General features: G+C 37.0%; 1 protein-coding gene across 5 annotated transcripts in view; it reads left to right on the forward strand.

The window, feature by feature from the left end:
• The first annotated feature begins 3209 nt into the window (after window positions 1-3209).
• Window positions 3210-16113, forward strand: part of LOC137033545 (transcription factor HIVEP3) — a 79183-nt gene continuing 66279 nt past the window's right edge. For all 5 annotated transcript variants that reach the window (XR_010896849.1, XM_067405512.1, XM_067405484.1 and 2 more), the window contains exon 1: window positions 3210-3450. The gene's annotated coding sequence lies outside the window, so the exon portion shown is untranslated. The remainder of the gene's footprint in view (window positions 3451-16113) is intronic.

A 16113-nucleotide genomic window follows, 5' to 3' on the forward strand; every position in this document is an offset into this window, starting at 1 on the left:
TAGATTGCCAAAAAAAAGTGAGATATAATACAACCTATTGATTTTACTCTGAGCTATTATATTGCATGTGTATCAAAATCAATTGTTTACATATATGACATGTAGAGTCACTATATAATATCTCATATTACAAAAAGTGCTCTTGAAATACCATGGTATCAATGTTGTTATTGTTAACAAAAACGAAACTAATGAAAATCTTTCAACTTTCAGAAATTGAAATGAAGCTGAATTAGATGAAATTTTTGAACTTAAAAAAATTATTAATTTTATTTTTAATTTTATAGTTAATTTTTTTTTAAAAAAGTACTAAAATTAATACTGGGTGATTTAAAGTCAGCATGAAATGGAAGTTCCCATTTCTTTTCTTCTCTGTTGTGATGTATATCCCAGTGAAATGGCTTCTCAAACAACAAAAAAAGAATGGCAGGACTTGATTTTGTCCATTGGGAATTGATTGGATCATTGGATAAATGATGTTTTATTAACAAAGTTTGGGAGGAACAGGTGTAATTATCCTAATTAGCTCAGGTGGAGAGCTTTCAGTTAATCAATGCAACCAATGACAAAAGGTATAAATACAGCAGACTTACCTCTGTTTGTCTGACAGTTTATCAGGATCTCTCCACCACCCCATCTCCTCACTTCAGTTCTATCTACTTCTACCACAACTCCCCCAGACAGCACGCCAAATACACATAACTCTTACTGTACTTAATTATATGTAAATGTGAACTCGTGAATCATAGTTTGCGATTGCTGTGATTGACAGGTTGTCTCGTCCTTGCGCCAGAAATGTTGATGTTGCTGCAAGAGGGAGAGGAAGTTACTTTGATTAAAGATTACGAGTGCACATGAATAAAAAAGAAAAAAAAAAAAAATAGAAATTCTTAATTTTTACTTTTAAACCTGGAAATAAACAGAAAGTTTTGGATTTTTACTTTATTATTCTAGGTCACGAACCAAATAGAATATATAATATATTTTACGATTCACTCTTGCATTATCTTGCATAGCATTGTTTCTCTCTGTCTCATTCTCTACGTCTCTCTCTCTCGCTCTCTCCCTCTCTTTGGCAGGCTGCTGTATGCCATGCACAGGCGCAGCCCGGCTCTGTGGGGAGGCTGATCTAGTTATATAACAGTCGGTGCAGCCATTGTCTGCTGGAAGACGAGCATGCAGGCATCCCTGTTACATAAGCCTGTTAGGATCATATTGTCACACCGTGGAGCATTCACAACGCAGTGTCCTTGCTACTGTGCTTCCCTCTTTCTATCTCGCTCTTGGGAAAGAAAACCCAACGAAAGGGTGGTCCAATGCAGTTCAGAGAGCGTGAACTTTGCAATCACAGTTAACCCAATCAAAACAGACCTCTCTGCATGGCCTAAACCCCCCACCCACTTGACCGTCACGCACCTCACAGCCACAAGCCCGGTCAGGTGTCCTGTTTGACTCAGCCGAGGACGGCGGCTGTCATGACGATGCAGCCAGCAGCCGTCTCGTTCTCCACAGGGAGTCTGAACGACAGTGGCATCCAGAGATGGGATCAGGCAGCTGTGAGCTATGACTCATCACCTGAATGCCAGGTGAACTTTACTGGACACTGAAGAGTCTCCAGGAGTCCGTCTAAGCCTTCTAAAAACACAGAGATGGTGAGAGTCTCACCTTATGCTCACCTTTGCTAATTTTAGAGCCAACGTGTTGACCTATTCAACAGCAAGACATCGCTGGGCATTACGATGGGAAAATGAACAATACCACGCTGGTTTTGTCACGCAATGTTACTCTAATCGACCCCACTGTGACCTTCTTACGCATTCAAGTTTTGCTCAGTTCCTCAAGCACTACTCCTGTTCTTCCTTGAGAGTAATTCGACTCTTGTAAAATAAATATAAAAAAGCATAATAACAGGTTGGAGGCCCAGCAGGCGTGGAGTTTGGGAAGCTATATTTATGCCCAGTAATTAAACTGTCCTTCGGGTATTGACCCAGCACTGCATTTGCATCTGTTAAACAAAGCATTCCTTTGTCAAACGTTTGTCATACGGTGGTCAGGGGGACTGTGTTTAGGTTCATAGAGTGTCGCGAACACTGGTATATTCAGAAACAAACAACAGAAAAGATCCCCCAGTTTCATTGTGTGTATTGGTGAACTCATCTTACACTGTGAATTTTTGAAGGTTGTGAGCATTTCAAGCATATGGCCATTGCTAAAAGGTGGGCCAATGAGGAAATAATCTGATTGGAAATATAAACCCAACAGGGAAAATAAAAAGACAATCTATTCCCAGCAGAACTGGTGCAGCTTTAAAAGCTTTTTAGAACTTCTTCCTTGGGAATTAGTAATGTGCTTTTTGAAAGTTTAGGGAAAACAAAAAGCATAAGTGATCATTTACTACTCAGGTTTGGTTTATAATATACTGCTAGGGAATAACCACACTTTCCTGGGAGTTTAGTAATGTTCTTAGAGAACATTCAGGTTTACTTTTCCTCCATGCCCCTGGGAAAGAGTTAAATGAATTAAAGTCTGTGCTGATGGTTAACCCTATAATAGTCCTCATGTGGGCCATACTACCATTAGTGCAACTGAGAAGCTTCAGTCCTGCTAAAGAGTACAACTGAGTCAGGGAATTGTGGGAATTGTGCTGACATAAGCAACCCAGTACGCATCCCAGATGGGCCTGCTCATGAAACTTGTGGATGTATTAAGGGATTCTCGCCCTATATTCCATTAAATATTTGACTTTGGTTATGATGAATGTAACAAACATTAGTTTAGCTGATAATTTTAAATAATATTATTTAATATAATGTGTACCTATGGCCTATGTAAAGAAATACTTGACCTCTAACACTTTCCCCCCCATACAATACAGTAAATTATGACAGAATTTATATTTTGGGGTGAACTATCCCTTTAAAAAACGCATATATAGCCTATGTAAAAGTATTGATTGATTGTAAACATTATCTACACACAGCAAGTTTTGCAGGGTCCCCTTGAAATAAAGAATACCGGGACAAGGAATTTTTGGAATGTTCCATGACGTCACCTCGCTGTAGCTGACAGTGAGGAGGGAGCTAAAAATTAAGGTACTTCTTCGGCCAATAGGCGTCGCGGGAGGATACTATCTCATGATTATTAATCACCCTGAGAACTGCGAGAGCATGGGAAGGGGGCGGGGCCCCCAGGGTGTCGCGTGCAGGGTGGTTCGGTGTGAACTGTTTGCGTTGCGCGACACCGTGGCTGTTGTTGTTGCGCTGATCAGCTGAACGCATGATTGCGCTTTCAGTTTGACAAGCAGGAGGGGAAGCCCTGTTGGCTCGCGAGCGTCCAAATAACGCAGAGAGAGGCGTCAGCAGCGATTCCGTTTGACAAGCGATGGGATGCGGACCACGGCACGCTGTCCTGGAGTGTAAATGGCTACAGCAACGCCAACAGCTGTGTCAGGTATGGTCTAGCGTGTAAATGTTTTTATGTTTCAACATGTATGTCTTAGTCGATAAAAGAGATTGATTTTTTTGTTAGTTAGTAAGCATATTTACTAAATATTTTTCTTTTATGTCTTGGTTCGGTTTATGAAGTCTGTTAGTAAAACTTAGACGTGGCGTTTTGAGTGACATTCGTAGAAGCTGTTACACTTTTCATACGTTAAATATGAAGATTGACTTTCTGTAAACGATGCGGCACAATATGAGTCAATCAGCTGTCTTGATTATTCAAACAAGTTGAGAAATGTAGCGCGAAACTCACATTTCAGCCTATGGGTTTGTCCCGACGGTCAGCCAAGAATAACGTTTTGCTACATTAGAGTAACATGGCAAACCGCACAACGCAGGAATCTGACGCTCTTTCCTAATTCTTGGAAATGACTGAACAGAGACGGAGTCCCCCGTGTGTGGGGTAGGCTACAGGGAGCACTGGACATTTGCTCATAGAGAAATGATACTTAAAGGGGTAGTTCACTCCAAAAATGAAGATTGTTATTATTCATCTTAATGTTGTTCCAAACTCACGTGACTTCCGTGGAACACAAAAGGAGATTTCCACTTTCTGTCACCATCCATTTCCATAGAATCTTTTTTCATACAGTGAAAATGAGGCTGTCATTGTGCCTCAACATATCCTTTTGGGAGCGATGAAGTCATAAAGTTTTGCAACAACATTAGGGTCAGTGCATTTTTACTAGTCATTTTTACTAGTCATTTTAGAAGAACTATACCTTAAAAAGCTGATTTCCAATAGCTTTAAGGAACGGTCCATAATTTAAGATGTTGTTTACTGGAAAATCTCTGAAAAGAGTCTCATTGAAAAGATCTGTTTCGGAACAATTTGTTCACTGATCCGGTTTTCTAGTTCAGTCACTACTTTTTAAAAATCCTTTTTGGAGTTTAAAGTTGGCATGAAACAAAAATTCGCCCTGTCTATTCTAAATGCTTGTATGGATCTCATTGTGAACATGTTTCATTTTTTACAAATATTTTTACCTTTTATAATATTGAAACAAAATGTCATAACTGGATCTTCCAGTGAAAATGACAGGTGAGGTGATGTATGTAGGACTTTTCCACTTATTTAGTCTGCTTAAACTCCGCCCCTCCAAGCTCATGTTTATCTTCCTCTACTTTTGATTTCAACATTTACATCTCAATCTAGTCGACAACAAATATCCCCACCCTACATATATATTTAAAAAAAAAGTAGTGTTATAGTCTGGTAGGTTTGCTTTGAAAATCTATCATATTTACTACATATTTTTGTTATGGTCCATTTCATATTGTGATTATATGATCATGGTCATCAGTTGTCAACCACACTAGATACTCTGTGATAGACATGTCTTACTTCTAAACCATTTAAATAATAATTTTTGCTGGTTTTAGTGTTATTACGTTATTATGTGTTAATAACGTATGGCTGTGTTATTATGGCTGGTTTTGTTTGGAGTCATGTCAACTCTCTAATGTGATGCAAACAGTTTCCATCATCTCAAGTAACATGAAAAACTTTGCTTTGTTTGCCTCAGACACAGTTGGCTAGAGCCATTGTCTTTTAATGCATAGTGTGGTGGTGAGGAGGGAGAGCTTAATGATATTATTTTTGAGTGTATCAGCACAAAGCGTGGAACTCTGCGAATGAGACGTGTTATTGCTTGAACTAAGCGGCAACAGTGCTTGAGCAGGATGTGAAGGGAGGAATGGTGTTGGCCTTTTTCCTTTTTTTTATTTACCTCAATGTTACAATTGTTTGAGTGTATCATAAGCAATACCTTTTGTAAAGAGAGACTGTTTGTTTTTCTGATACACGGGAAAAATGTTTGCCTTTAGCCCACTAATTTAGAGTTACGCTGAAGCCTGCATTTAAGAATCTTTTTAGAATGAGAAAAATCAACTTCAATCTTTCTTAAATGGACTAGATAGACTAAATTACTCATTTTCTCTGAATGGCACTTTATGCAGTGCATTACGTTAGACCATTTTTCAGTTTCATTTTCATTATGAATACTTGTTTGCAATTTGGAAGTGACTTTTTGGCAACAGTGACAATATGTTGCTAGCTGATGTGATGTGAAAATGTATAACATTTAGAGTTCACTCAAAAATTGACAGTTTATTTACTCTCCTATGTCATTCCTGACTGGTATGCTGTTATTTAGCAAGATTTGTGAACAAGTCAGTTACAAATCACATACTAGTAGTTCATATTTTGAAATAAGTAATTACTTCATTACCATTAAAAAAATATTTTGTACGTCGTATGAATGTAATCCAGATGTACAACATTTGACCTACCAGCGTCAGTTGTGTCGCCTCACTACCATTCACAAATCCGCCTCAGTCGTGGCTTCATGGTATAGTAAATTGTCCATTGGATGCGCACTTCATAATCTCGATGGAAGTAGTAGATCATCCAGGTACTTTTTGCCTTCTATGAATTCAGACATGCAGTTCTTTTCACATACTGTTTTTTTTTTTTTTTTAATCTAGGGAAGTATGCATATTTGGATGCTCCGTGGCAGCCAGTCTGATTCCTGAATGAATCTTTCAGTCAGATTTGCGAACCGGATGAACTGATGCAAAATTGACTCCCCACATGCCTACTTTCCCTCTATATAGTACTGTATGCATGTTATAACATATTCTCTTTGCATTCTATATATAGTGTGCAAAAAATAGTATGTCAAGTGAGCAGTTTGTTTGAATACACAGTATTCATAAAACGGTAAGCAAAAAATTTCCGGATGATGTTCTACTTCCACAATAAAAATGACATGAACAAGTGAGAATAATGATAGAATATTAATTTTTAGGTGAACTATCCCTCATAATTCTCATAGATGGCCCTATTATGTTGAAGTTAACTTTATTTCTAAAGAAACAGAAGTCTAATTGTGTATCTTCCTTGTAATGGTTTCATTAGGAAAGAGCATGGCAAGGTCAAAAAACATTTGTAACTTTCGTCGTCAAACTCTCTTCAAATCCACAGAGGTTGCTAAGGTTAATGGCCGTGTGTCGCCAGTAAGTGTGCGAAAATCTTTAATGACCATTGCTTACCTCGTTAGCCGGGACACCGCAGCACCTGTGGTGCGCTATAACCGTCAGACTAATGAGCTGTTGGCTGAATTTCATCTTGAAGTTTTCCCTGGCTTAACTGCTCCATTTACATTTCTTTCACATGCAAAATGGAGGACATGAAAGATTTGTCTCGGTAAAACAATGGCATTCTGAGGCATTGAAATTCACACTGTGAAGAAAAATAATAACATTCTCTGCTGATGTTAATGTGCTTTGTTTCATGCCAGCATGCCACACAGGCCCCATCAGCGGCGGATGGCATGAAGTGTAGATCTGAAGGATCACAGTGTGTGCCCAGCGCCTTGTCCTTATCAGCCCTCACTGCATCTCTTTTCTCCTTTTCACCTCATCCTTGAACATATTCACAAACACATACTGACTGGTTGGGCATCGAATTCGCTGCTTGCTACTCCCCTACACACATTGTTTTACCAAGTATTTTTTTAACTTAAAAGTTGCAACTCTACCTTAGGGGTGCTGCAGTAGATACTTAGCACATTTAAAATGTTATTTAAATGCAGAGTCAAATTCCTCCAAAGAACTGGCCAACAAAATCTATTCTGATTTTTACTCTGATTATTTAAGTATTAGCAGTTCCATCATTCACAAAGTTCTTTCAGTTCTTTTGTTATGTATTCTGGCTCATTCTGTAATGCTTTAAAGGAATAGTTCCAAAAATGAAAATTGTCACCCTCATGTTCTTCCAAACCCGTAAGACTTTTTCATCTTTGGAACACAAATGAAAATGTTTTTAATAAAATCAGAGAGATTTCTGTCCCTCCTTTGAAAGTCTGACACTTCAAAACATTGAAATAATAGATCATTAAAGCAATCCATATGAATTGAGTTTTTTAATACAAGTCTTCTGAAGACACACGGTCACTTAATATGATAAACAGACTTAATTTAAGCTTTTATTCACATATAAACATTGATCAGTGAACAGTGAAAGTTCATCTGTACTGGCTTGACGCATGAGAACAAACCTCATTGGTTCTCGCGAAAGCTCAAACGTGCTGTATCTCTTTATGAACCTTTTGAATAGACTTTCAATGGAGGGACAGAAATCTCTCAGATTTCATTAAAAATATCTTCATTTGTGTTTCAAAGATAAATGAAAGGGTTTGGAACAACATGAGGGTGAGTAATTAATGACAGAATTTACAATTTTGGGGGAACTCTTTAAGCCAGAAGTTTTCAGACTTTTTGATACTTTTTTGAGTTAACTGTGTCTCTGAGATTAGCACTTTTCACAGAACTATATTTCTGTCATGACAACTCTCAGAGTGTTTGGCATGGTAATGGATATGACAATGTTGATATTGATCTGTTACGCTGCTGCTGTTGCAAAGCAAGTACGGGACTTGCTACTGCCAATACAAACGCGACACGCTGTAAGCAAGTAAGATGCACTGCTGCTTTACAATATAGCATACATGAATCACCTGTAGCAGATCTATGCAGGTGGAGCTGGGGAAGGTGGAGGGTTTCTGAAAGCGCGTTGCAACTGCTACAGCAAATGCTGACCAAGTATTTGACGGATGAGCATCGAGCTCACTGGCTACTGATAGAGCATGAGCCAATCAGCTGTGCCCTATAGAGAATGATGATTGCAAGCAGATTGAGTTAAGGACCTACTAGTCTGCGCCATCTAGAGTTTCATGATAAAACTTTGTATGTGGATTTATTTTATTTGTTTGAAAATACATTTTGTAAAATGTCTTTTTATTTTATTTATCTATTTTATTTTCAGTTTTTTGAGAGATGTTAGTATTGTATTGAAAAAGAAAGATTAATTTAGATGTTTCTTCAGGGTGTAATGTTTTATGTAGAATGTATGTAATAATATTAAAAATTGGGAGTTTATGATGGAATTTGGATAAACTGAAACAATTCAGTTTCACAGTAGCTCTCCAAATATGGACTCTGTTTGGTTAATATACAGACTGCTGGGTGGTTTGTATCAGTTTATATTTTGTTTTAGAAATGTGCCAAATGTCTGAAATGTAGGAAAGTGTACTTTAGGGACACCGTATCAGCATAGCAGTAGGAAAACAGAATCATCATCCTGTCAGGTATGTTATTGCAGAAAGATAAGAACTTAGCGGTTATCTTAAACAACCCAAACTGATTAAATGCCCAGTCATCACGCCACACCGCTCCCTACTGAGGGTCCTCCAGCGGCACAGGCAGCCTGCGAAGAGAGGCGAAATGAATGAGAAGGTCTGGAAAGGGCATCAGGTGCTATAATTCCACAGTGAATGAGCCTGATGTCACTCTTTGCCCATCAGTCAGGGACTCACTTGGAGTTTGCATGCCACGGGAAAAAATGACACCAGAACGCTCACTCCCTGCTCTTTGATTTACTGCTTGATGAGTAGCAAAGCTCTGGGAGATCTACTGATCACCAGACTCTCATTTTTATCCCACACCTTTCACACCCACCTGTGCTGAGCATTTTGCTCTTGTTTTCAGGGGCTGGAAATGACAACTTTCTGTCTTTCGCTTTCAGAAGATTATGTTGCCTCTGGTGTAGTAATGTAATAGCAAGAGAACAGGAGGTGATTGTCACGGTCATCTCTAGTCTGGCACCTTTCTCATGTTGGCATCCTTTTTATGAAAGCATTCCTGCTGCTGTTACTGGAGAAGCACATACAGTTAGGCCCAAAAGTCTGAGAACAAAATTATATATATATAAGTAAAAGGTAAAAGAGAAGGTTGAGCATTTGAAAATGTTGAAATAAAGAGAAGTTTTAATATTTAAAATGCATTGTTTTCTGGCTTTTTTTCTTAGTGTTACTAAATGCCTAGTATTATTTATATACTATTATATATTTTGAATTAGCTTTTAGTTTTATATTTTCAGTTTCCTTTTAATTTTAGTATGTTTTAGTAACTTTGTGCTTTTGATATGTGTATTAGTTTTTGTTTTTAATTTTCTAATTTAGCTTTAATGCTTTTTTTTTTTTTTTCAGTTTTAGTTTTTGTAATTTTAGTACTTCATCTTAGACTTATTATTTCAGTTAGTTGCCAAAGAAGCATTTCAACACTAAGTTTATCCTCTTTAATTTTAGATATTTTGTTCAGCTTAATTTTACAAAAATAAATAGTTAACTTTAAGTTTTAGTTAACATAGACAACACTGACTTCCGTGACTGATAAGATAATAAAAATTTGAATGACACAATTTTCACATTTTGTTTTTTGTTAAATAATAAATGAATACAAAATAGAAGCATTTTCACTAGTGGTCTCTGACTTTTGAACACCACTATATTTGCATGTCTTCTTTATCACATGCCCAGTTGTCTATTTCAGTTTCCTTTATTAACTTGTTGCACTTTTGGCTAGTCTACCCCAAAAGAAGCCATTTATGCACAATTACCGCACACTTTGCTGTGAAACAGCACTGTCCCAACAGCTGCAATGGGTTAATCATTAGTCCTTCCACATACCAGCTTGGGTGCCGTCACATACTTTACTACCCACATTCTAGCCACACTCTTTGCGTCGTACTTTCATAAGTAAATGGCAATCAGATCTTGTGTTGATCTTCAGGGTTTTCAAGTGTTTGAAAACATTACTTCAATTTTCAGTTTTGCATTTTGTTGGATTTTTTTTTTCTCTTCCTGGTTCTGCATTGTTGATATGTTAGAGTCTTTGTTGATCTTCCATTTAGTCTGTTTTAGTAGTAGCATTAAGATTCACACTACTGTAGAATTTCAAGCGATCACAATCTTAAAAGTACCCACGTGACTCTTGTTCAATTCATTTTCAGTGAGAGTAAAGGTAGCGATATGGGCGACCATTGGCGATGTAATTCCACCGATGTGGAAAAAGTTGTGAAAAGTTTCATGCACTTCATGCAAATAGGAATCAGAAAACATTTGGAGTGTGTTCATTTCATTCATTGATAATTGTTCATCTCATTACTTTAAATTGTATTATTTAGCAGTACCCTTTAATCATATCATTTAGTCGTATCTTATTGTGCAAAATTTGGGTCAGGTTTGTTTGCTGTGTGCAGTTGTTGAACATCATCTGGCATGATCGCAGGGGACTGTTGGCTACCACTGCTGATGAGAATTGCATTTCCTTGTCTGGTGCTGCCATGGATTGTTAACTCCTGTAATGCAAATAACTATGGGTGTGGCCTGAACAATAACATATCATTCCTTTCTATATTTTGTGTTGCATGTTTGTTAAAACTGTCAGACCTAGATCAGGTATTATAGCTTTGAGTTAATGAAGTAATAATTCCTTACTCTTCCCTAAGGTCCCTTGTTCTTTTTTTATTACTGATGTGTTTTTTATTGGTGTTCTTTTAAAGGTTCGTATTTTGTCCTGCACAGTTTCGAGACATCAAATGATTCCCATTTGTCAAAATACGTATTAGGCCATACTCTCTCCCCCACCCCCCAAAAAAGAAGCAAAAGTAGTTGTACCAGCTTAATATTAAGCATTGAAAGCGACTTTTTATTCGGTCCAATTCATGTCTTTGAAGCTTATTTAAGGGTTAGTTCACCCAAAAATGAAAATGTCATTAATTACTCACCCTCAAGTGGTTCCTTCTTCTGTTGAACACACAAAAAAAATATTTTAAAGAATGTTGGTAACCAACATTTTATGCACCCAAAAATACCATGGAACTCAATGGGTACCATCAACACTTTAAAAAATCTTTAAAATATCTTCTGTTGTGTTCAACAGAAGAAAAAAACTCATACAGGTTTGGAACAACATGAGGGTGAGTAAATTTATGACAAAATTTTCATTTTTGGATGAACTATCCCTTTAAGGTACTTGCACTGTATACATTTTAATTAGTGTTAAGTAAATGTTATAGACAAAGTGCCTTCACAAGCTTGAAAGTTCTGTGTGAATTTGTCCCAAAACCTTTTATTTAGTTTTTTTTTTATTTTTTTTATCCAGGACAGAGTTCAAGAGTTTTTGTATTGATGCACTTTAGCATCTCTTCCAGACTAACTTTGTTTACTGTTGTGTACAAGTATCCAAAAGTAGCATTTTGGTTATTTAGATTGGCCACAGCTGTGAGATTTGCTGGCATGCAAAGACATTTGTCTGATGGGCTTTTGTCCGATGTTTGTGGTTTACTTGCATAATTATTGATTTCTCTGAAATGGATCGTATTGAACAGGAAGAGAACACTCGGCTCTTTCAAGTCTACACTGTTATACTGTGATACTGTAAACTGTCTTATCTCATTGCTCTTAGGGTCAAATGTATACAATTTCCCAGAATCAGAGTGCTGACAACCAGGAGCAGTTCTTTACTTCATCGTCATACAGAAATAAGATTCTCCACCCCAAAGAAAGCCGATCCAAAATCTCTACTCTCGGTCTGAGACTTCTCCCCCTCTCGTCCTTTCCTCCCTGAAAGCATGTGTATCTGCATGTGTCTTCACGCTTGGCCTGGCCCAACTTCTTCCTTGAATATTGGAGAGGTTTGTGAGTGTGTGTGTGTGTGTGTGAAAGAGCGCGAGACGCTTGAACACGGCTGAGCTCAGCAGTCAGAGACAGACACTCACTGTCTGTTTCACTCACACACATTCCTCCTCCCTACATCCCTTGTGGTCTTATGAGGGATGCAGTAAACTATGTATTTCCAGAATCAACAAAGTACAAATTACATTTTCATGCACAGTTACTGTATAATTGAGCTGCAGTGATTCATCAAGCTATAGGCTTCATTTGTCTGTCAATACATATATATATATATATATAATACATGAGGCGATTAAGACTTGCAACTCTAGTTTAAACAGATAAGATGTTTTTGCATTGGTCAAAACATCTGGAGAGAAATAGTGCAGCCACTGGACATGGATGAAACTTTCTAATCCATGCGTGTTGAGAACCTGTGTTCACGCACACTGTCAAATGAAAGGCTGTGTTCGGCTGTACACATTTACTAGAATTCACGTCAAAGCTTAAAGGCACCATGAAATAAAAATTAACAATTATTGTTTTTATTGAATATTGCAGTATTTAGTACTAATAATTTATCCGTGCATTAATGTGCTCTTGTAATCATTAATCAAAATAACTTCCCCTTCCTCTTGCATGGACATTTCTTCTTTTCACATATGATGTGTTTTTCTGCTCGAGGACGGGACATGTCACACACATGAAATGTCAGCAGTAGCAAACCACAACGATTCAAACATTCCTGATAGACAAAGTCCCACCCTACATTTTTTGGGGGTTTTTTGTTCAAGAAGCCATTTCACTTGGATATGTCATCATCCTACATCATGTCAGCATTAAATACACTTTGGCCTTTAGTTCAACTTTACAAAAACCAGTTGGATTCACAAAATATTTGTCCAAGTGTTTATATTAAAGCATTGGACACATAGGACATAGAACACTTTCTTGCATTGAAAATACTGGATGACGTGCAACAAAGTGGAATAGAACACATCGTCTTGCAACGTTTATTAAAAGTTGGACTATTTTTAACTTGACGTGCCATCTTAACACAATGCTGATGATGCAAGACACTCAAATTAATTGTGACACAGTGGCCAAGGACGTCTTCCTGAATGTGAATGGCTGTAGCTGTTGGTGATTTAATGGAGGTGAATTTAGCTATGCAACTTTTCAGAGAGATTTTTTTTCTATGCAGATTATCTTACAGTTAAAGGGTTAGTTCACCCAAAAATTAAATTCTGTCATTAATTACTCACCCTCATGTCGTTCCACACCCGTAAGACCTTCGTTCATCTTCAGAACAAAAATTAAGGTATTTTTGATAAAATCCAATGGCTCAGTGAGGCCTCCATTGGCAGCAAGATAATTAACTCTTTCAAATGCCCAGAAAGTTCCTAAAGACATATTTAAAACCGTTCATGTGACTACAGTGGTTCAACCTTTAATGTTATGAAGTGACGAGAATACTTTCTGAGTGCCAAAAAACAAAACAAAATAATGACTTCCAACAATATCTAGTAATGGGTGATTTCAAAACAGTGCTTCATGAAGTTTCGATGCTTCACGAATCATTTGTTTCGAATCAGTGATTCGGAGCGTGTATCAAACTGCCAAAGTTACCTCAGTTGTGGGTAATGAGAATGGAAGAGAGCACTGTTCATTCACTCTTACATTTCCTGCTGGTACTGAGACTCAAACCCACAACCTTCGGGTTACAAGTCCGGCTCTCTAACCATTAGGCCATTTAATCCATCCAAGTTAATGCATACACATGAGGAGTAGTGAGTAGTGAATGAATACACACCCGGAGCAGTGGGCAGCCATTTTTGCTGTGTCGCCCGGGGAGTGATTGGGGGTTAGATGTCTTGCTCAAGGGCACCTCAGTCATTTCCTGCCAGTATTGAGAATCGAACCCGCAACCTTCGGGTTACCAGTCTGACTTTCTAACCATTAGGGCCACGACTGCCCCCATAATAATTGCTTTATTTACAACAATGACAATAATCATTGTTTTATTTACAACTTTTAAAAAACTTTTTTACTATATTTTTTATAACAGTGTATCTGTTTTCCACCCTCCACCCAATGTCCAGGTGATATTTTGTTGGCACTGAAGGCGAGTCTCTGTGACTGCCAGGCTGATGAAATTTTGAATGAGAAATCTTTAGGGAGTTGACTTAAACATGATTAAATGCACTACTCTACTACTTTTTTTTCTTTTTTTTTTTTCTTTTTTTTATGGTTACAAAAAATAATCATATTAGCCAAAATAGTTAATAAACAAACATGTAGGATATGTAGAACTTGATTGATTGAATAATGTCTTTCAGATCAGTGGAAATAGGCCTGGCGATCGGCTGTGTGACTGGAGCTGCTGCTTTTCTCTTTGCTCAGATGGAAGGAGGGGTTTAGGGGACTTTGGCTGGTAAATCCCCAGGCGCAGAGGGGATCAACAGCACCAGGCTGAGCTCCAGCAAAGCATCTCTGGCATCAGCTCCGTCATTAGCATGGGCCGCTTCAATTCCCTAAATCTCTGACGGGCCTCTCAGCTTGATCTAGTTGTGATATCCTGCACCTGTGATTTTGAATTCTGCCTGCCTTTTAAGCATCAAGGGGCTTGAGTTTTGCTGTGTGCACAAGCATGATACTGAGAAGGACAATGGTTAGGTTTCCAAACTGGAGAACAAGTTGTACATTGTCTGAGGACATGATGTTTTTTTTTTTTTCTTATTATTTGTTGTATATACTGCAAAGTTTGCTGCACAGGTTGCTAGAGTGTTTTGGGCCACCTTTGCGTATTTGTATCAGATGTCAGTCAGTGTTGGTCCTGGTTGCAGATCCCCTGATGTTAAACTGCATGTCTGAATCTATGTTGATGGTTACATAACCACACATCCAACGAGTCGCTCGTCGCTGCAGCTGTCTGCCCAGCTGCCAGCAGTCAGAGAGCTGCCAAATATCTTCGCTGTCCAACAGAAGCTGACTATCGTACAGAAGCTGACTTTACACCTTCATTTGACAATCCAGTCTGTCACAATCTCATGCCTTTTTAAAATGTATTATCGTCCCAGAAACACTTCTGAATTCATATAATAGCTTTGCTTGAAACAGACTGTAATTGAAGTCACTGACTTTAAATTGTGACATCCATTCTACCTCTCTTTAGCATGTGAACAAGTCATTCTTTTAAATCAGATATTTTCAATGAATCAGTTGAACCTGTTTAATGTTTAGTTCACAAATTGGACTGATCTGGTACAAGTACTGGCTCAGTGATTCAGTCAAGGCATTTTTCGAGTTAACAGCTTGGTGTTAATTTAGTATTTATATACTATTGTGTTCTAATAGTTTTTGTTAATATTTTGAATTAGCATTTATTTTTATATTCAGTTTTTATATTCATTTTAGTTTTAATTTAGTAATTTTATGTGCTTTTGTAATTTTTTTTAGTTTGATTTTAAAATGTATTTCACTTTTAGTTTTAGTCTTATTTCAGTTAGTAATTTTAGTACTTTAACTTATTTCAGTTAATTGCCAACGCAAAATTTCTAATTTTTTTCATTTTATTTCATCTTTATTTTTAATTACTTTTTTTTTTTTTTTTGTTAATGATAAAAAACTTTTTTATTTTTTAAAAACAAAATATTTATATATATATATATATATATATATATATATACATAAATAAAAAATTAATAAAAAATAAAAATAAAATTTTAAATAAAAAGTTTAGTTTGTTCAAAAGTCATTTTTATCATGCTTTTGCATCATTTTTGCAGCTTGAAATCTCTAGTTCCCATTGTAATTATATGGAAAAGAGCAACAAATTATATTCTTCAAAATGTATCCTTTCATGTTCCACAGAATTAAGAAAGACACAAATTTGTATCTTTAAAGATTAGTAAGACTTTGTATCCTTTGCTTCCAGGTACTTCTAAAAATAAAAACATAACTAAAAACATAAATAATAGGTAAATACTGCACTCAAGATGAATCAATTTGTAATGCATATGTATTTTTGTTTGCATCATCCATCACATTGCCTGGTTACATGAACAACAAACTCGTGACTTGGGTTTGTCTAT

The sequence above is a fragment of the Chanodichthys erythropterus genome, chromosome 2 (genome assembly GCF_024489055.1).
Source record: "Chanodichthys erythropterus isolate Z2021 chromosome 2, ASM2448905v1, whole genome shotgun sequence".
NCBI lineage: Eukaryota > Metazoa > Chordata > Actinopteri > Cypriniformes > Xenocyprididae > Chanodichthys > Chanodichthys erythropterus.